The 25805-nt window shown below is 47.4% G+C and overlaps 1 long non-coding RNA gene across 1 annotated transcript in view; it reads right to left on the minus strand.

The window, feature by feature from the left end:
* LOC138295574 (uncharacterized) overlaps window positions 1-25555 on the minus strand; it is a 125027-nt gene extending 99472 nt beyond the window's left edge. Inside the window, exon 1 of the long non-coding RNA XR_011203627.1 lies at window positions 25491-25555. This is a non-coding gene — a long non-coding RNA (uncharacterized lncRNA). The remainder of the gene's footprint in view (window positions 1-25490) is intronic.
* Window positions 25556-25805: the final 250 nt, after the last annotated feature.

Raw genomic sequence — 25805 nt, forward strand, 5'->3', positions numbered from 1 at the left:
AGGGCAACACCAACCATATAGGGGAAGCCAGGGATGTACAATATGTCATACACATGAAGCATAATACATCAATTACATCCCCACAGGTACCCCTACCAATGTCACTTGTGAGGAGGTGCCTTCACTATCCAGTCACCCAACAGAAGAGGCCCACAGTGATGACAGTAACTCTGGTCTTCAGGATCTGGACGATCTACCTGCCCCATCATGGACCACTGGACAGCCGGTCCCCCAAGCTCAGTCACAGACCACTACAGAGCCTCTCCCATCAGGAACCAACATCACAGCACCCACCCAAAACTCTGTCCCCAGGACACGTCAATCAGCAGTGTGCCCACCTGCATAGGGATCCCAAGCTACACCTCATACACAAGACAATCAGGGACCTGGGGCACACTGGGCACACTGTTCAGGGAACAGAGGAACAGGCCAACAGGGACACTGGGAGGACTGCTGTGTGCCAGGGGGAAGACAGGACCAGGGAACCAACTCTCCAGGAGGTGCTCTCCGAGATGCTGGGAGCCTACCAACATTCCCAGGACACGATGGGCCAGATCCTAGACAACGTGCAGAAGAACAGGCGGCTGCAGGAGGGACATTATCAGGGGATCAGGGATGACTTGCAGGCCATTAACAACACCCTGATCTCCATAGCAGGGGTGATAGCAGACATGGCCAACACCTTAAGGAAGGCAGTGCCACACCAGTGGGCCTCTGCCACTAGCCAGTCATCTGAACAGCCATCAACTTCCACTGCCGCTAATGGCCAGGAGGACCCGCCACAGGACCAACAGGCCATCAGTACCCCACCCCCTTCAAAAGGTGAACCAGCCCGCAAACGTTCCCAGTAATCCAGACAGAAGCCAGAGACACTTGCTAAGACCCCCACCAGGAAATGAGACTCACCTGATTGTAACCCTTGTGTCCCACTCAGTAACCTTGTCCATCTTGAACTGCCATTGCTCCCCTTCCTATGTCCCCTTGGACAATGCACCTGTGCTACAAACAGACTGGAACAATACCCTGGATGTTTCTTCATCATCACCCCATCCCATTGCACATTCCCCTCTATATATTAGAACCACAATAAACGCCCTTTGTTAAAAATCGACTCTGAATATGTCATGTATTTCAAATATGTATTGATTAAAACAGCTACAACCATTGAACTGTACATAGAATGAGTATAGAATTAATGCCCTGTAGCTGGCTGTTGTGATCACACCAGGAGTATTTGTCAAATCAACAACATCTGCAAAATGAATATCCTGATGTAACAGTAAGTGGGAAAAGAAGTGGGAAATGCCAGCATGCCAAATCCACACAGAATACAACTAAAGTAATTCAAATGTAAGGTTGCACTATCTCAACTGTGTGTGATTGGAAGTACTGACGGATCACAGATGTTCTGTTGTCCACATCCTCATCCTCTGCCTCCTCATCCTCACTGTCCACAGGGTCCACTGCTGCCCCAGGGTCATCTCCAGTCCCCTCCTCCTGCACAAAAGGTACATGTTGTCTGAGGGCCAGGTTGTGCCACATGCAGCATGCCACTACTATCTGGCAGACCTTCTTGGGTGAGTAGGACAGGGATCCACCTATCAGATGGAGGCACCTGAACCTGGCCTTCAGGAGGCCCAAGGACCTTTCTATGATCCTTCTGGTTCACCCATGTGCCTCATTATAACGTTCTTCTGCCCTTGTCCTGGCATTCCTCACAGGGTTCAACAGACATGATAGGTTTGGGTAACCAGAGTCACCTGCAAATATTGAGGGACAACAATTAGCCACACACTATCCTATATAGCCAACACCATAGACATAAACCAACATATACTAGGTGGGAACCAGGGCTTACCTATTAGCCACACCCTGTGCTTCTATAGTTGGGCCATCACATTTGGGATGCTGCTATTCCTCAGGACAAAGGCATCATGCACCGACCCAGGATACTTTGCATTGATGTACTGGTCCGCCAAGCACACCATCTGCACATTCATGGAGGGGAAACTCTTATGATTCCTGAACACCTGTTCATTCTGGCCAGGGGAGGGCAAATGCAATATGTGTTCCGTTAATTGCACCAATTATATTGGGGATATATCCCATTGCATAGAATGAGGCCTTCACAGTGGCCAAATCCTCAACCTGGGGGAATGCAATGTAGCTGCACATGTTTTTTATGAGGGCAGACAACACTCTTGTCAGCACTATTGAGAACATTGGCTGTAACATTCCTGCTGTCAAGCCCACTGTCACTTGGAAAGAACCAGTTGCCAGGAAATGAAGCACCGATAGAACTTGAACAAGAGGGGGGATCCCAGTGGGGTGATGGATAGCAGATATCAGGTCAGGCTCCAATTGAGCACACAGTTCTGTGATTGTGGCCATGTCCAGTCTATAGGATAAAGTGCCTGTCCTCCAGTGTAGCCAAGTGCACCAGGGGTCTGTACACGGTGGTATGTCTCCATTTCCTATTCATCCACAGCGGGACAAAAGAGTGAGGAGGCAGTCACAAACTGAATAATGGAGCCAAAACAGCAGTCCGAAATCTACAAACATGTTATGGGACAGTGTAATTTGTAAAATATGTGCCTATCCTGTGACGCAGCATTAATCCATAGGCCTGTCCTCCCCCTGAAATGCTGTCCACCTGTCCTGTGTGGAGGGACAGGTGGATGTGAGGTAATGCCACTGGCGTTATGCGCCGTGGCGGTAGGCAGTCATGAACAGCTGTGCAACTCCTCATTGGTTATAATTGGGCCCTATGCGGTACAGTGGCCAATGGTGATCTACGCCGGAGATGACGGTATGCACTGCCGTGGACGTGACTGCCATTTTCCATCATATTCCTCACTTGTTTCCTGACCTTCCATATGAGAGGACCTACACTACATGTGCTACTGTGACCTGTCTCTGGAACCCACCATGGCCCGTGTGACTGGGGAAAGGGCCCCAGCCTTCACTTCTGAGGAGTTGTAGCGACTGGTGGATGGGGTCCTACCCGAGTACGGACTGCTGTATAGGCCTCCAGATCAAAAGGTGAGTACACTGTGGGCACAATGCATGTGGCATGAATGCATGGAGTTGTGTGTGAAGGCATTGTGTAAGGGGAGGGGGAATGTCCTCTTGGTGGGGTACATATTGTATGCTGGGCTATGTGTGTGCCAATGGTGATGGAAACAGGTATGGTGGGCCATTTGTGTTACTGGCTGGACTGTTTGTCTAATGGTGTTCTCCTGTCTGTATTGCCTCTGCAGGTCAGCGCCCATCAAAAGAAGGGTATATGTCATGCCATCGCCAAGGAGGTGCAGACCCTGAGAGTCTGTGGCAGGCAGAGCACCCACTATCGCGAATGGTGAGAGGACCTGGGATGCTGGGCATGGAAGACCGCGGAGGCCCAACTGGGGTTGGCCTCGCAATGAGGAAAGGGTGCCCGTCGGACCCTGACCCCTCTGATGGCCCGCATACTAGCAGTGGCCTATCCTGAGCTGGATGGGTGCTTCAGGGAATCACAGCAGCCACAAGGGGGTGAGTACAGTAGCCATCATTGATGCTCACGGCTGAAAGGGGTGGTATCCGGGTGGTGACTGTGTGTCAGTGGGTGACCCTAGGCAAGGCCAGACATAGCAGTGTAGGTCCTCTGGTGGTTAAGGGTCTGAAGGGAAAATACTGCTTACCTAGCTTGTTAGCATTCAGTACTGGTCAGGGCTGCGTGGGTCCCAGGTGTGCTGCAGTTGGCGGTGTGTACCCCTCCTCATTCCTTGTTGAGTATCCATTTCAGTGGTAGTGCAATGCATAGTGCGTAGGCCTGTTCCCTGTGTGTGAGCGTGCTGTGTATGCCACCGGTGGTGTTAATGCAGTCATTGACCCTGTGTATCCTTTGTCCCTCTCCCCCCTTTCTTGTTTTGTCATCCTGTCCTTATGTGCATTAGCATCATCTGGCAGAGGAGCAAAGGCACCGGCGACAGAGAGAGCTGCATCACACAGGAACCTTAAGGCAGACTCCATCAACGCCGAGGGCACCAGTGGGACGGAGGGCGAGGGGAGTACCATGGCTGAGACTGAAGGGGACAATACAGACCCTGATACCTCCTCCGATGAGAGCTCCCTGGTGGTGGCGGACACCTCGGTGACCACCCCAGCTGCAGGTACAGCCGCCACCCCCATACCAGCACTGCCTTCCCAGTAGCCCCAGGAGGGTGGGCATCTCCTTCACCCCAGGCACCTCAGGCCCTGCCCCAGTGAGCCCTGCTGCCTTGAGTGAGGAGGCTATTGACCTCCTGAGATCCATCTCTGCAGGGCAAACAACAATTGTGAATGCCATCCAGGGGCTGGCAGCCCAGATGCAGCAATCTAATGCATACCTGGAGGGCATTCATGGTGGATTGGCGGCCCAACAGAGATCGATTCAGGCTCTGGCCTCCTCTTTGATGGCAGCCATTGTCCCTGTTTCAACCGTCCCCCCTCCAACTTCCACTTCCCAGTCCCATTCTCCTCAACCCTAACCTATCCCAAGCACAAAGCCAGAAGAGCATGCACACAAGACAACACCCAAGAGTGTCACAGGCAAACACAAGCACCATACGTCATCGCACAGGCAATCACACAAACACCATTCATTTGCAGACACAACAACATCCACTATTTCCACTGTCTCCCCCTCCTCCACCTCCCACCCAGTTACGTCCACACTCACACCTGAATGCACTACATCAATATCCACTACCAGCATCACCACACCAAGCAGAACACACACCTCACTGGCAGACACCTCTACAACATCCATGCACATGTCCCCTGTGTCCTCTCCCACCATGTCTGTCCCCCCTAAAGTACACAAACGCAAGCATTCAGACACCCAACAGCCATCCACCTCACAACAGCATACAGCCTGTGCACCTGCACCCAAATCAAGCAGACAAACACCTCCAACAACCACTCCCTCATCCTCCACTCCCATTACTCCTCCCTCCTCCCGCACCAACATCCCTAAAAACCTTTTCCTTACCCAACTTGACCTCTTCCCTATCCCGCCCCCCGTCCTGCACGTATGGGCAGGGTAGCAAGGACCCAGCCAAGCACCTCAGCCAAACAGTCTCTGGGTCCAGTGGTAGCACCACCTACTCGTGGTGGTCAGGATACCAGGCCAACAATACTGAATGGGAAGGAGCCTGCACCAGCCACAAACAAAAAAGGGAAGGAGCCTGCACCAGCCACAAATAATCAGAATGAGCCTGCACCAGCCACAAAGAAGGGAAAGGAGCCTGCACCAGCCACAAAGAACGGGAAGGAGCCTGCACCAGCAGCTGTCATGGAGCCCCTACCGCCAGCCACGGTTGTGCAGCCATCAGAGAGTGCAGGGGCTGAGCAGGAGCTTCCCACAACCACCACCACAGTGCAGCCATCAGAGGGTGCAGGGGCTGAGCAGGAGCCTCCCACAGCCCCCACGACAGTGCAGCCATTAGCCCAGCCTTTATGGGCTGCTGTGCGGTCTTCCCCCACCAGAACCAGTGGGGTATTCACCCACTCAAGAGACTGTGGCCTTGCACTCCCGAGGACCAAGCATAGGGCATATTGCCCTCTCCAGAAGCAGTGGGCAAGTCACCTACCTGAGAGACTGTGGCCTTGCACTCCCCATGACCAAGCACAGGGCATGTTGCCCCCTCCTGAACCAGTAGGGTATTCACCCATCTGAGAGATTGTGGCCTTGACCTCCCCAGGACCTAGCAATGAACATGTTGCCCCCTTCAAAACCAGAGGTCTTGTTTCCGCATCCGGCTGAGGTGCCCCCTCCCCCTGAGGTACTGCCTATTTACCAACTAATGCCCCTTCAGTGTTCTTTCCGGATTGGGACAGGATTTGTGTGGAGCCTTGGCCATGTGGGCCCTATGAACTATGGACTGGGCAGTGTCCCTTTTTTGTACATTTGTACATATCTGTTGCAGTGCTACATCGACGTCTCAAATTTTTGTTGCACTGATTACAATCACTTTGGTCAATTCCTGTGTCCTTGCATTATTCTGCCAATTATCGGGGACAAATTGTTTTTCTTGTGCAGCTGATTGTGTGTATAGTGTGTGTGTGTGTGTGTCGGGTGTGTATTGTGTGTGTGTGTGTCACTCTCATTTTCCTCCCACCCTCCCTTGTGTGCTAGGTGGCTGTATTCAAGGTTGTTGTCTTTGCTGGTGTTGGTCTTCCAGGTGGAGCATGACGTAGAAGATCATCAAGAAAACATGTAGTTCGGGTTCCATGGCGGCATGGCTCTTCCCTGTGTCTCCAAAGGTGAGTCCTTTGACTTTTGTGTTCTGTTTCTGCCAGCCTTTTGATGGCATTGGTACCACCCTGGAAAAGGTGGCGGGTTGCAGGGTCAAAATATGGTGGGCGGTACTTTGTCTTCCACCTGGTTGTGGGCGGTTACCGCCGTGGTGCCTGTTGTTTCCGCCCTGGCTGTCGGTGTAGTACATTGGCTATCTATCTGAGATATCACCGCCAGGTCATAATTTGGCAGTAGTTACTGCCAGCCTGTTGGCGGTATTACCGCCATTTTATCACCGACCACCAGGGTCGTAATGAGGGCCTATGTCTCTTCTGCTAGCTGTACAAAAAATTTACCACACATTCAGAATAATGAGGTCAGGCACTGATGGGAAGATCTTCATTTGTGTCTCCAAATTCTTGGCTTCATCATGTTGACCCACAAAAGGGCTTATGTGAGGAAATTTCTTTAGAGCTTCTAGTGGCTTGGTTGCCTTATCTCTTTTGATGAAATTGTACATCTTCTCTATGGGAAGACTTAGTTGCGTCACACATAGATTTAGATTGCAATATCCAGTCACCCCAGCTAACTTTCGAGACATGTTGTTTGTTAAGGCATTGGGCACCTTCTGCCTACTTGCTGCTGGCATGTCATGATGGTTTTTGATATAGATATGCAACTGCTGTTCTTGAACCCCCAAGAATTGTCCATTCTAGTGATTGGATGTGACTATTGATTGAGTGATCACTGTAATGTTCTGTACTGTTTACATTCACTTTTGTAAACAAGCTCTTAATTAACGTTGTATTTGTAAATTTTTCTAGGTAAAAACATCAATATTTTATTCCTAGTTGAAACGACGACATTGTTTCATTGACATTTTTAATATTAGATTTAGTTTTTAACCTGTTTTGCTCATATATTGTATGTGGTTTTCAAGGATTTTTGAATCCGAAATAAGATTTTTGATTGATTGATTGATTGATTGACCAATACCTGCCACATAGTTCTGTTAAGATGTTTTTTAAATTCAGTTAGTGAAACAGGTTCTGCTTGATGCACCTCTACTGCTCAAATGAAGCAATCTGTGGAAACTGATTTATGTTTTACCCTCCAATATCAAATTTATTTTTTACCTCCATTATCAAATTTCGTTGACAGTATGTTTTAAAAGTTTCAATTGTACATTTGGCCACTTCACTGATATACACTTTCTTATTCTGTTAATAGTTAATTTTTTGAAGACGTCATGTACCACTCGAGGAGGCTTTGCAGACCCAGTGAGTCCCCAGACCACAGGTTGGGGACCTATGTATTGGTCTACAGTCAAAGGATGCCTTTTAATAAATCTAGAGTTCAAACATAATTTAATTCTGGGCATTCTGTTGAAGGCAGCTTTAAAGTCCATGAAGCTTAGAGTATTTCAAGCCATAAGTTAGGATAATGCCATCAAGTTCGAGGTTTCACCCATGCCCTGCTAAAAGCCTGTTTGGTGCATCGTGATAAACCTATGTTTGGTAGCCCAAGAACAAAGATCCTTGAGCTGGAGGATTGCAAAATATATTGCCTCAAAGCCTAAAATGGTTATCAGCCACTAATTTGATAGATCTTTCATACTTATATCTATAAAAATCGGGCAAATTATTGCCCCTCTCCATTAATCTGGAATTTCTTGTTGTACCAAAGTATAATTATAAAGTGAGATTAGTTATTAATCCAAATTCTGACATCACTTTAAATAAGGCTTGAGGGAGTCCATTGAGGCCCGGGGCGCCCTCTAGTCTGCCCTTTCAGATTATTTTCTTTAACTCATTATGAGTTTAGCAGGCGGTGAAGGCCACCCGCCAAACATTTTGGGTTAGAAAACCCCCAATCCCGTTTTCCAACCGTTGGCCCTGTTATGAGTTTCCAGCTGGACCAGCGGGCAGACACATCATTTCTGCCCGCTGGTCCAGTGTGAAGCTCACCACACCATTGAAGCTGGCTCGTAATCAAGCTGGCTGCAGTGTTGTGGTGCGTTGTGTGAGACAACACCTGTTGCACTTTTCACTGGCTGTAAAAAAGGCAGCGAAAAAGGTGAATGAGTTGTCCATGGGGGCCCCTGTGCTGCCCATGCCATGTGCATAGGCAGTGCAGGGGCTCCCACGTGGCCCCCTGCACCCTGTCTCCACCAGCCTTTGCATGACGGTGGAACCGGCTTGCAAAAGCTGGCAGACGTACAAGTCGTAATCCCCAGGGTAGTGCTGCTGATTGCGTCCTCTAACACCACCAGGCCATCAGGCACCCAAAAACTGTTGGTGCTGGTGGTCCAACCATGGCGCTTTCACCACGGTCGTAATGTGGAGGTTGGACCGCCACTTTGGTGGTGGTCTGGGCGCCGCCGCAAGTGTGGCAGTCTTAAGACCGCGACACTCGTAATGAGGGCCTCAGTGTACACAAGTAAGCTCCTTATTCTTTGAACCGTTTGATATAGGTAGTTTTGTTGAAACTAAGTACTGGTGACATTTTCCAAAGAGAAAGTGAATTAAAGGCCAAGTTGTCCTGTTGCCCTGAAGAAAGCTGTGAAGATGTTTTATTTCCTGAGCAATAATTTTGTAAAAAAGTTATCCATGTTGATACAGTGTCATTATTATTCGCTGAGAGGTTGCTTGTTTCTAAATTATTGACAATTCTCCAAAATTCCTTTGAGTTCTTGTTGTTGCTTGCATGGCGGAGGTTGGCACAGAAACTATCTTGCTGCTGTTTTTTTATTAGCCATAACTCTTTTTTAGACTTTTTCCTCAAATCTTTTACCTTACTCGCCTGAGTGGTATCCCCTGGTTTTCTTTGCAGCAGTTGTATTTCTTTTTAGGCCTCTTTGCAGATCTTTAAATTTGAGTGAAAATCTTATCGTCATTGAATGTGCTTGGTCGGTTACATAAACACTTTTTAAGGTTGAATTTTGGAAGTGAGTGTGTGAGTTCTCTATAAATTGATACTATTCAATTAATGAGTCCACCTCTGGACAACTCCAGTTTTCCAGCAGATATACACTCTCAAAGATCATAGCTTGCGATGAAGGTACTGACCACTTCAATTTCGTTTGATCCTTGGTGAGTGCATGGAACAGCAACTTATTTCATTTTTGACAAGTAATGATCCTGCTGGATGGGCTAATAATTTGTGGTAGATGATCACTGGTTGGCCTATGATCCATTTTATAATCAATAATGTGCTTGAACAATAGTGGGCTTAGTGTGGTGTAATCTATGGTTCTACTGATTTTGAGGAAGTATATGTGGAAGCCAGTGAATGATCCCATGGTAACCTACCATTAAAAATTCTTGGACCAGCAGCATTGATGAAGCTCAAAAACCACTCACTGTGTTTATCTCTTCCCCTATATTTTCTGGTCTTCTGCAGTGGGATGTTCCACAATTAATCTTGCAAAGAGGTTTGCTCATCCTCATGATGAAGAAAGTAGCGGTTAGAGTTAAAGTCACCTCTTAATAAAATAGAAACATTATTAAACTCTTGCTTCAAACCTGTGATCATTGACTCCAAATTCTCCTCTACTTCATGCCTTCATGTGGATTGATATAGATATTGAAAATGTTCATCAGTTACATTTGGGCACCCGACTACCTCTCTGTCTCAGTTGCTACCACTCAGTCCTCTGTTGAACTTAAGGTCCATATTTATGAAAAATGTCTCATAAATGCACTAGTGCAGTTGTGGGTCATTTTTTTGTATCGCAAGCAAACGCCATTCCCTAACGCAATCTCTGTGCCATATTAAGAAATGACGCATGATGACGCTAAGGAATGGCTTGCATCTCAAAAAAAGATGCTAGCCAATGAGGGATGGCGTTAGAGAAAACAGCGCTAGTGGGTAAAAAATCACAGAAGGCTAATTAGTGGCAAAAAATCTGCAGCTAGTTAGCATAGTATCATTTTTTGACGCACAAACCATCCCCTGCTACCAAATCTAATGGTGTTTTTCATTACTATGTCAGAGTAAAGCATTTTTAACCAACTGGGAGTAGTGTTAATCCTCCTAGGATTTTGATATTCCTCAGCTGGATCTAGTCTACAAAATGATGATACAAACTGTGAAGCACATTAGGCTTTACCATGACAATTGAACAAATAGTATAATAAAACTAGGGTAAAATCATTACAGAAGGCAAGTTGAATAACTAGGCCAGTCAATTAAGCATTTCCATCAAGAAATAGCATGAAGCTCATAGTAAAACAGAAAAAATAAACAGAACCCGATGAGTTATATAATGGAAGCCATACATGTAATGCAATTGTGCAAGAGTCACATGTTTTGAAACAATCACTTTAAAGGGTAAACACTACCGTTTCTGAGCTCACATTCTCAAGCTTATCTCACAGATTCACATAAGGCTGTTCCCATTCATGATATCTTTCAGACACATAAACTCTTGATACAAATGTTGTGACTTGTGCAATAGCAGGTTCTCATGAAGAATCACACTGTGGTCCTATAAGGTGAGGCCTTGGGAACGTTTTGATCTCCATTGAACACTGTGCTACAGAACCTAAAGAAAATAAACATAATTTTGTACATATGAAAGTGCCATTACATTTCAAAACAGTGTTTACACAGTTGATTTTTTCGTGAATTATCTGTGTGCAGGGTGAACTTGAAGCAAACAGATGCTTACATGCTGAAAAGAGAGTTGCAGGCAGCACCAGGCATTTGTGAAATTGTGGCCTACATTGGCCAGTGTTGAAATGAGCACAGTTATTTATTAGGTTAAGACTGTTGTGCATTTGGTTAAAAAACATTTCAATTATCCTATTCTCACATTTGTGTTTTGAATTAATTTGTTTTTATATATCAAGTATTAAGTATTATGCTTTGCATTTTAATAGCTTGAGAAAATGTTTTTTTCATATCATGACAGTCCTTTATTTATAGTATAATTTAACCTTAGCATCAGTTGTCTAAGATACCCTGTAGGAAGTTGGCTCTGTATGTGCTATTTCAAAGTAAGGAATAGCATGCACAGAGTCCAAGGGTTCCCCTTAGAGGTAAAATAGTGGTAAAAAGAGATAATACTAATGCTCTATTTTGTGGTAGTGTGGTCGAGCAGTAGGCTTATCCAAGGAGTAGTGTTAAGCATTTGTTGTACATACACATAGACAATAAATGAGGTACACACACTCAGAGACAAATCCAGCCAATAGGTTTTTATATAGAAAAAATATCTTTTCTTAGTTTATTTTAAGAACCACAGGTTCAAATTCTACATGTAATATCTCATTCGAAAGGTATTGCAGGTAAGTACTTTAGGAACTTCAAATCATCAAAATTGCATGTATACTTTTCAAGTTATTCACAAATAGCTGTTTTAAAAGTGGACACTTAGTGCAATTTTCACAGTTCCTAGGGGAGGTAAGTTTTTGTTAGTTTTACCAGGTAAGTAAGACACTTACAGGGTTCAGTTCTTGGTCCAAGGTAGCCCACCGTTGGGGGTTCAGAGCAACCCCAAAGTCACCACACCAGCAGCTCAGGGCCGGTCAGGTGCAGAGTTCAAAGTGGTGCCCAAAACACATAGGCTAGAATGGAGAGAAGGGGGTGCCCCGGTTCCGGTCTGCTTGCAGGTAAGTACCCGCGTCTTCGGAGGGCAGACCAGGGGGGTTTTGTAGGGCACCGGGGGGGACACAAGCCCACACAGAAATTTCACCCTCAGCGGCGCGGGGGCGGCCGGGTGCAGTGTAGAAACAAGCGTCGGGTTTTCAATGTTAGTCTATGAGAGATCTCGGGATCTCTTCAGCGCTGCAGGCAGGCAAGGGGGGGATTCCTCGGGGAAACCTCCACTTGGGCGAGGGAGAGGGACTCCTGGGGGTCACTCCTCCAGTGAAAGTCCGGTCCTTCAGGTCCTGGGGGCTGCGGGTGCAGGGTCTCTCCCAGGCGTCGGGACTTTAGGTTCAAAGAGTCGCGGTCAGGGGAAGCCTCGGGATTCCCTCTGCAGGCGGCGCTGTGGGGGCTCAGGGGGGACAGGTTTTGGTACTCACAGTATCAGAGTAGTCCTGGGGTCCCTCCTGAGGTGTTGGATCGCCACCAGCCGAGTCGGGGTCGCCGGGTGCAGTGTTGCAAGTCTCACGCTTCTTGCGGGGAGCTTGCAGGGTTCTTTGGAGCTGCTGGAAACAAAGTTGCAGCTTTTCTTGGAGCAGGTCCGCTGTCCTCGGGAGTTTCTTGTCTTTTCGAAGCAGGGGCAGTCCTCAGAGGATGTCGAGGTCGCTGGTCCCTTTGGAAGGCGTCGCTGGAGCAGGATCTTTGGAAGGCAGGAGACAGGCCGGTGAGTTTCTGGAGCCAAGGCAGTTGTCGTCTTCTGGTCTTCCGCTGCAGGGGTTTTCAGCTAGGCAGTCCTTCTTCTTGTAGTTGCAGGAATCTAATCTTCTAGGGTTCAGGGTAGCCCTTAAATACTAAATTTAAGGGCGTGTTTAGGTCTGGGGGGTTAGTAGCCAATGGCTACTAGCCCTGAGGGTGGGTACACCCTCTTTGTGCCTCCTCCCAAGGGGAGGGGGTCACAATCCTAACCCTATTGGGGGAATCCTCCATCTGCAAGATGGAGGATTTCTAAAAGTTAGAGTCACCTCAGCTCAGGACACCTTAGGGGCTGTCCTGACTGGCCAGTGACTCCTCCTTGTTATTCTCATTATTTTCTCCGGCCTTGCCGCCAAAAGTGGGGCCTGGCCGGAGGGGGCGGGCAACTCCACTAGCTGGAGTGTCCTGCTGGGTTGGCACAAAGGAGGTGAGCCTTTGAGGCTCACCGCCAGGTGTGACAATTCCTGCCTGGGAGAGGTGTTAGCATCTCCACCCAGTGCAGGCTTTGTTACTGGCCTCAGAGTGACAAAGGCACTCTCCCCATGGGGCCAGCAACATGTCTCGGTTTGTGGCAGGCTGCTAAAACTAGTCAGCCTACACAGATAGTCGGTTACGTTTCAGGGGGCACCTCTAAGGTGCCCTCTGTGGTGTATTTTACAATAAAATGTACACTGGCATCAGTGTGCATTTATTGTGCTGAGAAGTTTGATACCAAACTTCCCAGTTTTCAGTGTAGCCATTATGGTGCTGTGGAGTTCGTGTTTGATAGACTCCCAGACCATATACTCTTATGGCTACCCTGTACTTACAATGTCTAAGGTTTTGTTTAGACACTGTAGGGGTACCATGCTCATGCACTGGTACCCTCACCTATGGTATAGTGCACCCTGCCTTAGGGCTGTAAGGCCTGCTAGAGGGGTGTCTTACCTATACTGTATAGGCAGTGAGAGGCTGGCATGGCACCCTGAGGGGAGTGCCATGTCGACTTACTCGTTTTGTCCTCACTAGCACACACAAGCTGGCAAGCAGTGTGTCTGTGCTGAGTGAGAGGTCTCCAGGGTGGCATAAGACATGCTGCAGCCCTTAGAGACCTTCCTTGGCATCAGGGCCCTTGGTACTAGAAGTACCAGTTACAAGGGACTTATCTGGATGCCAGGGTCTGCCAATTGTGGATACAAAAGTACAGGTTAGGGAAAGAACACTGGTGCTGGGGCCTGGTTAGCAGGCCTCAGCACACTTTCAATTGTAAACATAGCATCAGCAAAGGCAAAAAGTCAGGGGGCAACCATGCCAAGGAGGCATTTCCTTACACAACCCCCCCCCAAACGAAAGAGGATGAGACTAACCTTTCCCAAGAGAGTCTTCATTTTCTAAGTGGAAGAACCTGGAAAGGCCATCTGCATTGGCATGGGCAGTCCCAGGTCTGTGTTCCACTATAAAGTCCATTCCCTGTAGGGAGATGGACCACCTCAACAGTTTAGGATTTTCACCTTTCATTTGCATCAGCCATTTGAGAGGTCTGTGGTCAGTTTGAACTAGGAAGTGAGTCCCAAAGAGGTATGGTCTCAGCTTCTTCAGGGACCAAACCACAGCAAAGGCCTCCCTCTCAATGGCACTCCAACGCTGCTCCCTGGGGAGTAACCTCCTGCTAATGAAAGCAACAGGCTGGTCAAGGCCATCATCATTTGTTTGGGACAAAACTGCCCCTATCCCATGTTCAGAGGCATCAGTCTGCACAATGAACTGCTTAGAATAATCTGGAGCTTTGAGAACTGGTGCTGAGCACATTGCCTGTTTCAGGGTGTCAAAGGCCTGTTGGCAGTCCACAGTCCAGTTTACTTTCTTGGGCATTTTCTTGGAGGTGAGTTCAGTGAGGGCTGTCACAATGGATCCATATCCCTTCACAAACCTCCTGTAATACCCAGTCAAGCCAAGGAATGCCCTGACTTGAGTCTGGGTTTTTGGAGCTACCCAGTCCAGAATAGTCTGGATCTTGGGTTGGAGTGGCTGAACTTGGCCTCCACCTACAAGGTGTCCCAAGTAAACCACAGTTCCCTGCCCTATCTGGCATTTGGATGCCTTGATAGAGAGGCCTGCAGATTGCAGAGCCTTCAAAACCTTCCTCAGGTGGACCAGGTGATCCTGCCAGGTGGAGCTAAAGACAGCAATATCATCAAGATAAGCTGTGCTAAAGGACTCCAAGCCAGCAAGGACTTGATTCACCAACCTTTGGAAGGTGGCAGGGGCATTCTTTAAACCAAAGGGCATAACAGTAAACTGATAATGCCCATCAGGTGTGGAGAATGCTGTCTTTTCTTTTGCTCCAGGTGCCATTTTTATTTGCCAGTACCCTGCTGTCAAGTCAAAGGTACTTAGAAATTTGGCAGCACCTAATTTATCAATGAGCTCATCAGCTCTTGGAATTGGATGGGCATCTGTCTTGGTGACAGAATTGAGCCCTCTGTAGTCCACACAAAACCTCATCTCTTTCTTTCCATCTTTGGTGTGAGGTTTGGGGACTAAGACCACTGGGCTAGCCCAGGGGCTGTCAGAGCGCTCAATGACTCCCAATTCCAGCATCTTGTGGACTTCCACCTTGATGCTTTCCTTAACATGGTCAGACTGTCTAAAGATTTTGTTCTTGACAGGCATGCTGTCTCCTGTGTCCACATCATGGGTACACAGGTGTGTCTGACCAGGGGTTAAGGAGAAGAGTTCAGGAAACTGTTGTAGGACTCTCCTACAATCAGCTTGCTGTTGGCCAGAGAGGGTGTCTGAGTAGATCACTCCATCTACGGTACCATCTTTTGGGTCTGATGACAGAAGATCAGGGAGAGGTTCACTCTCTGCCTCCTGATCCTCATCTGTTACCATCAACAGATTGACATCAGCCCTGTCGTGGAAGAGCTTAAGGCGGTTTACATGGATCACCCTCTTGGGGCTCCTGCTTGTGCCCAGGTCCACCAAGTAGGTGACCTGACTCTTCCTCTCTAGTACTGGGTAAGGGCCACTCCATTTGTCCTGGAGTGCCCTGGGAGCCACAGGCTCCAGAACCCAGACTTTCTGCCCTGGTTGGAACTCAACCAGTGCAGCCTTTTGGTCATACCAAAACTTCTGGAGCTGTTGGCTGGCCTCAAGGTTTTTGGTTGCCTTTTCCATGTACTCTGCCATTCTAGAGCGAAGGCCAAGTACATAGTCCACTATGTCCTGTTTAGGCTCATGGAGAGGTCTCTCCCAGCCTTCTTTAACAAGGGCAAGTGGTCCCCTTACAGGATGACCAAACAGAAGTTCAAAGGGTGAGAATCCTACTCCCTTCTGTGGCACCTCTCTGTAAGCGAAAAGCAGACATGGCAAGAGGACATCCCATCTCCTTTTGAGCTTTTCTGGGAGCCCCATGATCATGCCTTTTAATGTCTTGTTGAATCTCTCAACCAAGCCATTAGTTTGTGGATGGTATGGTGTAGTGAATTTATAAGTCACTCCACACTCATTCCACATGTGCTTTAGGTATGCTGACATGAAGTTGGTACCTCTGTCAGACACCACCTCCTTAGGGAAACCCACTCTGGTAAAGATACCAATGAGGGCCTTGGCTACTGCAGGGGCAGTAGTCGACCTAAGGGGAATAGCTTCAGGATACCTGGTAGCATGATCCACTACTACCAGGATATACATATTTCCTGAGGCTGTGGGAGGTTCCAGTGGACCAACTATGTCCACACCCACTCTTTCAAAGGGAACCCCCACCACTGGAAGTGGAATGAGGGGGGCCTTTGGATGCCCACCTGTCTTACCACTGGCTTGACAGGTGGGGCAGGAGAGGCAAAACTCCTTAACCATGTTGGACATATTGGGCCAGTAGAAGTGGTTGACTAACCTCTCCCACGTCTTGGTTTGTCCCAAATGTCCAGCAAGGGGAATGTCATGGGCCAATGTTAGGATGAACTCTCTGAACAGCTGAGGCACTACCACTCTCCTAGTGGCACCAGGTTTGGGGTCTCTGGCCTCAGTGTACAGGAGTCCATCTTCCCAATAGACCCTATGCGTTCCATTTTTCTTGCCTTTGGACTCTTCAGCAGCTTGCTGCCTAAGGCCTTCAAGAGAGGGACAGGTTTCTTGTCCCTTACACAGCTCCTCCCTGGAGGGTCCCCCTGGGCCTAAGAGCTCAACCTGGTAAGGTTCAAGCTCCAAAGGCTCAGTTCCCTCAGAGGGCAGAACTTCTTCCTGAGAAGAGAGGTTCCCTTTCTTTTGCTGTGTTGCAGTTGGTTTCCCAACTGACTTTCCTGTTCTCTTGGTAGGCTGGGCCATTTTTCCAGACTCCAGCTCTACTTTTTCACCCTGTGCCTTGCATTGTGCTCTTGTTTTCACACACACCAGTTCAGGGATACCCAGCATTGCTGCATGGGTTTTTAGTTCTACCTCAGCCCATGCTGAGGACTCCAGGTCATTTCCAAGCAGACAGTCCACTGGGATATTTGAGGAGACCACCACCTGTTTCAGGCCATTGACCCCTCCCCATTCTAAAGTAACCATTGCCATGGGATGTACTTTTCTCTGATTGTCAGCGTTGGTGACTGTGTAAGTTTTTCCAGTCAGGTATTGGCCAGGGGAAACCAGTTTCTCTGTCACCATGGTGACACTGGCACCTGTATCCCTCAGGCCCTCTATTCTAGTCCCATTAATTAAGAGTTGCTGTCTGTATTTTTGCATGTTAGGCGGCCAGACAGCTAGTGTGGCTAAATCCACCCCACCCTCAGAAACTAGAGTAGCTTCAGTGTGGACCCTGATTTGCTCTGGGCACACTGTTGATCCCACTTGGAGACTAGCCATACCAGTGTTACCTGGATGGGAGTTTGGAGTGGAACCTTTCTTGGGACAGGCCTTGTCTCCAGTTTGGTGTCCATGCTGTTTACAGCTATGACACCAGGCCTTTTTGGGATCAAAGTTTTTACCCTTGTACCCATTGTTTTGTGAAGAGGCTCTGGGCCCACCCTCCTGTGCAGGTTTTTGGGGGCCTGTAGAAGACTCTACTATTTTTAGTTTTGGTTGTCTCATCACCCTTCCCCTGGGGAGTCTTTGTGACCCCTTTCTTTTGGTCACCCCCTGTTGAAGTCTTGGACACCCTTGTCTTGACCCAATGGTCCGCCTTCTTTCCCAATTCTTGGGGAGAAATTGGTCCTAGGTCTACCAGATGCTGATGCAGTTTATCATTGAAACAATTACTTAACAGGTGTTCTTTCACAAATAAATTGTACAGCCCATCATAATTACTTACACCACTGCCTTGAATCCAACCATCTAGTGTTTTCACTGAGTAGTCAACAAAGTCAACCCAGGTCTGGCTCGAGGATTTTTGAGCCCCCCTGAACCTAATCCTGTACTCCTCAGTGGAGAATCCAAAGCCCTCAATCAGGGTACCCTTCATGAGGTCATAAGATTCTGCATCTTGTCCAGAGAGTGTGAGGAGTCTATCCCTACACTTTCCTGTGAACATTTCCCAAAGGAGAGCACCCCAGTGAGATCTGTTCACTTTTCTGGTTACACAAGCCCTCTCAAAAGCTGTGAACCATTTGGTGATGTCATCACCATCTTCATATTTAGTTACAATCCCTTTAGGGATTTTCAACATGTCAGGAGAATCTCTGACCCTATTTATGTTGCTGCCACCATTGATGGGTCCTAGGCCCATCTCTTGTCTTTCCCTCTCTATGGCTAGGATCTGTCTTTCCAAAGCCAATCTTTTGGCCATCCTGGCTAACTGGATGTCCTCTTCACTGGGGTTATCCTCAGTGATTTCAGAGGTGTTGGTCTCTCCTGTGAGGGAACCAGCATCTCTGACTATTATTTTTGGAGTCAGGGTTTGAGGGACCCTGTTCTCCCTAGATAGGACTGGTAGGGGGGAATTGTCCTCCAAGTCACTATCCTCTTCCTCTGAGTTGCCACCCTCAGAGGGGTTGGCCTTTTCAAACTCTGCCAAAAGCTCCTGGAGCTGTATTTTGGTAGGTTTGGGGCCCATTGTTATTTTCTTTATTTTACAGAGTGACCTTAGCTCCCTCATCTTAAGATGGAGGTAAGGTGTGGTGTCGAGTTCCACCACAGTCACATCTGTGCTAGACATTTTGCTTCTAAAAGTTGGAATACTTTTTAAGAATCTACAACTGGTTCTAGAATCTAATTCAAACTTTTACAAACTTTTAAACTCTAAAAGAAATGCTAAACAGGATCTAACACAAGGCCCTAGCAGGTCTTTTAAGAATTTAGAAAACTTTTCAAATTGCAAAAATCAATTTCTAATGACAATTTTGGAATTTGTCGTGTGATCAGGTATTGGCTGAGTAGTCCAGCAAATGCAAAGTCTTGTACCCCACCGCTGATCCACCAATGTAGGAAGTTGGCTCTGTATGTGCTATTTCAAAGTAAGGAATAGCATGCACAGAGTCCAAGGGTTCCCCTTAGAGGTAAAATAGTGGTAAAAAGAGATAATACTAATGCTCTATTTTGTGGTAGTGTGGTCGAGCAGTAGGCTTATCCAAGGAGTAGTGTTAAGCATTTGTTGTACATACACATAGACAATAAATAAGGTACACACACTCAGAGACAAATCCAGCCAATAGGTTTTTATATAGAAAAAATATCTTTTCTTAGTTTATTTTAAGAACCACAGGTTCAAATTCTACATGTAATATCTCATTCGAAAGGTATTGCAGGTAAGTACTTTAGGAACTTCAAATCATCAAAATTGCATGTATACTTTTCAAGTTATTCACAAATAGCTGTTTTAAAAGTGGACACAGTGCAATTTTCACAGTTCCTAGGGGAGGTAAGTTTTTGTTAGTTTTACCAGGTAAGTAAGACACTTACAGGGTTCAGTTCTTGGTCCAAGGTAGCCCACCGTTGGGGGTTCAGAGCAACCCCAAAGTCACCACACCAGCAGCTCAGGGCCGGTCAGGTGCAGAGTTCAAAGTGGTGCCCAAAACACATAGGCTAGAATGGAGAGAAGGGGGTGCCCCGGTTCCGGTCTGCTTGCAGGTAAGTACCCGCGTCTTCGGGGGGCAGACCAGGGGGGTTTTGTAGGGCACCGGGGGGGACACAAGCCCACACAGAAATTTCACCCTCAGCGGCGCGGGGGCGGCCGGGTGCAGTGTAGAAACAAGCGTCGGGTTTTCAATGTTAGTCTATGAGAGATCTCGGGATCTCTTCAGCGCTGCAGGCAGGCAAGGGGGGGATTCCTCGGGGAAACCTCCACTTGGGCGAGGGAGAGGGACTCCTGGGGGTCACTCCTCCAGTGAAAGTCCGGTCCTTCAGGTCCTGGGGGCTGCGGGTGCAGGGTCTCTCCCAGGCGTCGGGACTTTAGGTTCAAAGAGTCGCGGTCAGGGGAAGCCTCGGGATTCCCTCTGCAGGCGGCGCTGTGGGGGCTCAGGGGGGACAGGTTTTGGTACTCACAGTATCAGAGTAGTCCTGGGGTCCCTCCTGAGGTGTTGGATCGCCACCAGCCGAGTCGGGGTCGCCGGGTGCAGTGTTGCAAGTCTCACGCTTCTTGCGGGGAGCTTGCAGGGTTCTTTGGAGCTGCTGGAAACAAAGTTGCAGCTTTTCTTGGAGCAGGTCCGCTGTCCTCGGGAGTTTCTTGTCTTTTCGAAGCAGGGGCAGTCCTCAGAGGATGTCGAGGTCGCTGGTCCCTTTGGAAGGCGTCGCTGGAGCAGGATCTTTGGAAGGCAGGAGACAGGCCGGTGAGTTTCTGGAGCCAAGGCAGTTGTCGTCTTCTGGTCTTCCGCTGCAGGGGTTTTCAGCTAGGCAGTCCTTCTTCTTGTAGTTGCAGGAATCTAATCTTCTAGGGTTCAGGGTAGCCCTTAAATACTAAATTTAAGGGCGTGTTTAGGTCTGGGGGGTTAGTAGCCAATGGCTACTAGCCCTGAGGGTGGGTACACCCTCTTTGTGCCTCCTCCCAAGGGGAGGGGTTCACAATCCTAACCCTATTGGGGGAATCCTCCATCTGCAAGATGGAGGATTTCTAAAAGTTAGAGTCACCTCAGCTCAGGACACCTTAGGGGCTGTCCTGACTGGCCAGTGACTCCTCCTTGTTATTCTCATTATTTTCTCCGGCCTTGCCGCCAAAAGTGGGGCCTGGCCGGAGGGGGCGGGCAACTCCACTAGCTGGAGTGTCCTGCTGGGTTGGCACAAAGGAGGTGAGCCTTTGAGGCTCACCGCCAGGTGTGACAATTCCTGCCTGGGAGAGGTGTTAGCATCTCCACCCAGTGCAGGCTTTGTTACTGGCCTCAGAGTGACAAAGGCACTCTCCCCATGGGGCCAGCAACATGTCTCGGTTTGTGGCAGGCTGCTAAAACTAGTCAGCCTACACAGATAGTCGGTTACGTTTCAGGGGGCACCTCTAAGGTGCCCTCTGTGGTGTATTTTACAATAAAATGTACACTGGCATCAGTGTGCATTTATTGTGCTGAGAAGTTTGATACCAAACTTCCCAGTTTTCAGTGTAGCCATTATGGTGCTGTGGAGTTCGTGTTTGACAGACTCCCAGACCATATACTCTTATGGCTACCCTGTACTTACAATGTCTAAGGTTTTGTTTAGACACTGTAGGGGTACCATGCTCATGCACTGGTACCCTCACCTATGGTATAGTGCACCCTGCCTTAGGGCTGTAAGGCCTGCTAGAGGGGTGTCTTACCTATACTGCATAGGCAGTGAGAGGCTGGCATGGCACCCTGAGGGGAGTGCCATGTCGACTTACTCGTTTTGTCCTCACTAGCACACACAAGCTGGCAAGCAGTGTGTCTGTGCTGAGTGAGAGGTCTCCAGGGTGGCATAAGACATGCTGCAGCCCTTAGAGACCTTCCTTGGCATCAGGGCCCTTGGTACTAGAAGTACCAGTTACAAGGGACTTATCTGGATGCCAGGGTCTGCCAATTGTGGATACAAAAGTACAGGTTAGGGAAAGAACACTGGTGCTGGGGCCTGGTTAGCAGGCCTCAGCACACTTTCAATTGTAAACATAGCATCAGCAAAGGCAAAAAGTCAGGGGGCAACCATGCCAAGGAGGCATTTCCTTACATACCCTTAATATGGAATCTTTAAAATTTCAACATGGCTGACATATTTTAAGTCAGGTCAATGCTCTATGAGCAATTACCTTCTCATATCCTACCTCATCCCTACATTCCCTACATCTATAAGATTTATTCTCTCCCTCCTGAATTCTTGCTGCTTCTCCAAGATGTATTCTCTTTCTATGACTAAAAGAAGTCAGCCCCCTATAAACACCACTATCACCTCTAGCACTTCATGTTTTCTTTTGTGTCCACTCGTGTTTTTCCTTCAGATACTTCAGGATATGCTTTGTTAAATTATTTCTCAATGATTTGTTATTATATTATTTAGAGTATGCTGGTACCTCTCTGTTCAAGTGGCTAGTTCAGGGATTTACCCTATTCACATCTCGTTGGGTAATGCAACTTATTTCATAGCAAGTTGCAGAGGCCCAATTTGGCAGTGCAGTAGCACACATTTCCATAATTTCTGAATGGTGTATGGGAGATAAATAAAAAAATCACAACAGTGCCCATGAGAAGTAAAGAAATGCATATGTGCAGATATAAGCTTGTGTCCTTTGACCTACTGACCAATGCTCATCTCCTCAACAACAAGAATTTCTGAACAGGTTATCGTTCCTCAGGTGCTGACCCTGAAAAAAAGCCATCTGCTGTCCTTACACATTGATTGCCGTATATCACTGTATGAGACAAAAAGTTAGGTATTTTACTTAATATTTGGTTCGGAGAAGCTGTAACAGTTTTTAGTTGCAGTAAGTCTAGTTTCAGTTTTGTTGTTCACCATTCAAGCCGTAAAATACTATGACTTGACAGGTCTCATCTTATATGGAACCTGATTACTTCTGACTGTGGAGAATACTGGCTGTGTTTTCAATCCCAGCAGATGTTGGGTGACTGACAGAAACACAATGGCCCTCATTACAACCCTGGCGGGTTGTTGTGGCAGATTTCACCACCAGCAAGCAGGCGGTAAAAGCCACAGTATTATGACCGTGGCGAAAGTGCTGCGGTCCCACCGCCGGGACCGGCGGTTTACCGCCACTTCAGTCCTGGCGGTTTTAATCCGCTAGGGCAGCGCTGCTTGCAGCGCTGCCCAGGGGATTACGAGTCCCCCTACCGCCAGCCTTTTAGGGTTGCAGTACAGGGAGTCATGGGGCCCCTGGGGGCCCCTGCACTGTCCATGCCACTGGCATGGGCAGTGCAGGGGCCCCCTGACACGGCCCCGTGCAGCTTTTCACTGTCTGCACTGTCCCACGGCCCAGCGGGGATCTCAAAATGACCACAACGGGAGTGCGGCCGCCCAGCGGTCCGATGTTGGCGGCCGGCTTCAGCTGCCCACCAAGGTTGTAATGAGGGCCTATATATCCTTGTCAGTTAGCACTCTACCTCAGCACCTCGAAATAAAGGTGTATTTTGATATAATCTGAGAAAAGTGTGTGTTGTAATTCCACATAACTTGGTTCTGTGTTCTCGGAAGACCAGGTCAGACATCTTGAGGGCTGCAGAGCAGATGATTCTCCTCTGAATGACTATGGGCCCGATTTATACCTTGGTGGTAGGGAGAATCTATTGCAGAGGTGACGGAATATCCTTACCACCAAAATGATGGTCCACCTGCCTGATTTAAATGCGGGCGGACCATAGTTGGACCATGGGGAGACTATTCTGTCTTGCCGTGGCCATATTACTCATGGGCAGACATATTTCAGTCTTTTACTCTCCTTCACTAGCAGGCAAACCTTGGTGGTACTGGGCAGAAAAAACTTAAAATCCACCCCTAATGATGGGATGTAGCTCCCATTGGAAGCAGGGGTGGAATTTTTATTTTCAAAAACAAACCCCACTTCAGGATCTTCTTTGTGAAAATAAAATAAAGTGTAATGGAGAGCTCAGTTATGTTGACGGAGCTGTGTGTAAAACTTAAAAAAACATTGACAGGAACATTTGTGATGGCAGTTCCTGCCAGTGCATTAGAAATTAACATTGGCTTGGAAGTCATTTCTAAATTTGGTGGGCAGAAGCTCAGTCAGAGAATGAAGTAATATACTCTGTTGCCCTGATGGAGTTCACCCCATCTGCTAAATAATAAATCAGACCCTAAGGGTTTCAAACATCCCTAGTCGGTGCTTTCTAGGAGGACTTAAGTGTGACTGTTGGCCTGCTCTCTGCATTGACATCCTATGCTGCTTGGGACACAGATTAGCAGAATACACTTGGGAAATAGTGTAAGGACCAGTAAGGATTAAGATTTTGTTTTAAATATAAAAAGTGTTTCTAAGTTCTCGGTTCTAAATTATGTGCTTAAAGCTCTAAGCTCAAAGCATTAATTCCAAAGCACTAGGTCTCAGGTTCTGAGTTTTCGCGATCCTAAGGTAAAAGGTGTCAGGTCTGACTTAAGATACAGATCCTCTTGAATGAATGGGATGTGATTAGGCCTAGGTGAAATTTGAATAATTCTGGCATAATTTGCATTGCAACTCAAAAAAGAGGGGTACAAGGAGATTAATGGTCCAGTGTACACCCTCCCAAATATAACCTATGGAACTCATATAAAGTACACTGTTCCAACAATATAAAAAAAGGAAGCACAGAGAAAGCACAGGGAACTCTATTACCAGGAGCAGAAAAGCCCTCACACACCCAATAGGATGTAAAGCTTAATCACTGGGCAAGCTCCTCGTCAGACCGGCACTGCGATGTCTGATGGGCCCCCCTAAAAAAAGGGGAGCTCTTAGCCGGAGATCTTTTACCAAGTATAGTTATGCTGAGGATGAATACAAACTATAGGTGTAGTCAGAAGAGAAGAAAAATAGAGGTTAAAATTGGCTCTAAACCAAAACCATCATATTTAATAAATAAGAAATGGGCTTAGGCCAAGATTAAAAGCAGTACAGAGAGTGCTAGTAGAGATAATTGTCATATACACTCTCACTTTATGTGTATCAAGGGGAGACGGACATTATCCTATCTCCTCTAATACTAGGTCGACATGTTTCGCGTCCTAGGGGTCACTAGGGATCCAATGACACTTCATCAGGACCAATTACAAAAAAAACAACTTCTTCTTAGAATATTACATAGACCATAATGGGACTCCAATTAACAAATATGCTCCGGTCACTTACTCAAACCAACTGCACCTCTGGTCAGTGTAGTCAAAAGGTCACCCTGTGAAGTATTGACAAAAGCAATAATACATATACCATGAAATGGAATGCATACAAAATTATTTGGTAGCTTGTGGAAAACACTATTGTAATAATTTGCTCATAAGTAGTCTGTGAAAAGACAGAAAAATAAATCTGCATAGGCTTACCGTCACAAATTATGATAACGGCTCCCTAGGGGTGCACGAGCCCAAAAACAGGTGCGCAGTACTGAACAAAATGTTGTAAAAATACAAAGAATACATTTTCAGTATTGAAGTTTTAAACATCCAGTCATACAACTGCAATAGCCATAATTCGATCATACTGGGGGAATTATAACTATCAGCACATGCATGTATGTCATGTTGAAAGACTGTCAGCAGTCTATTAGATTCATCACCTCCTATCCGGTCTTAAAGAACATTAAGGAGGACCAAACCAGTCGTAGAGGAAATACCAATTTGTAGCAAGGGAAAATACTAACTTGTAGTGGAAACAGAGATACATTCCCCACAACGTCATGTATAAAATCCGAAAGATAAATGCCACGCTGCCTTGCTGCAAATAGCATCATTGTGGTGACCAGGGAATTAAACAGAACAAAAATCATCTTGAAAACGTCAACCGCAAGAGGGTACTTACCTGCGTTTTGCCTGTCCATAACCGGGAACCTACCTGGGGTCACGTTCCTGCAACAGGTGGTGGAACGCACTCAAAGCGTTTTTAACAAGGAAAGGAATCAAGGGCAAGTGAACGCGGAAACAAGAAGTGTTTCCGGCGCTCCGATTGGTTGATCGCAGTCATGTGACGAGGGACTGTCAAAACAAAAGAAAGGCACTCGCGAGTTGCGAGGTGGTCATAGACACTAAAAAGAGACATTCACTGTGAACTGCTGGTATCTGTGAAAGACACAGTGACCTTGACTAATATAATCAAAATAAACGTTCTGATGCCACCAAGCACAATTTGAAAAGGGCAAAATGAAAAAAA

This window comes from Pleurodeles waltl, chromosome 1_2, assembly GCF_031143425.1.
Source record: "Pleurodeles waltl isolate 20211129_DDA chromosome 1_2, aPleWal1.hap1.20221129, whole genome shotgun sequence".
Lineage (NCBI taxonomy): Eukaryota > Metazoa > Chordata > Amphibia > Caudata > Salamandridae > Pleurodeles > Pleurodeles waltl.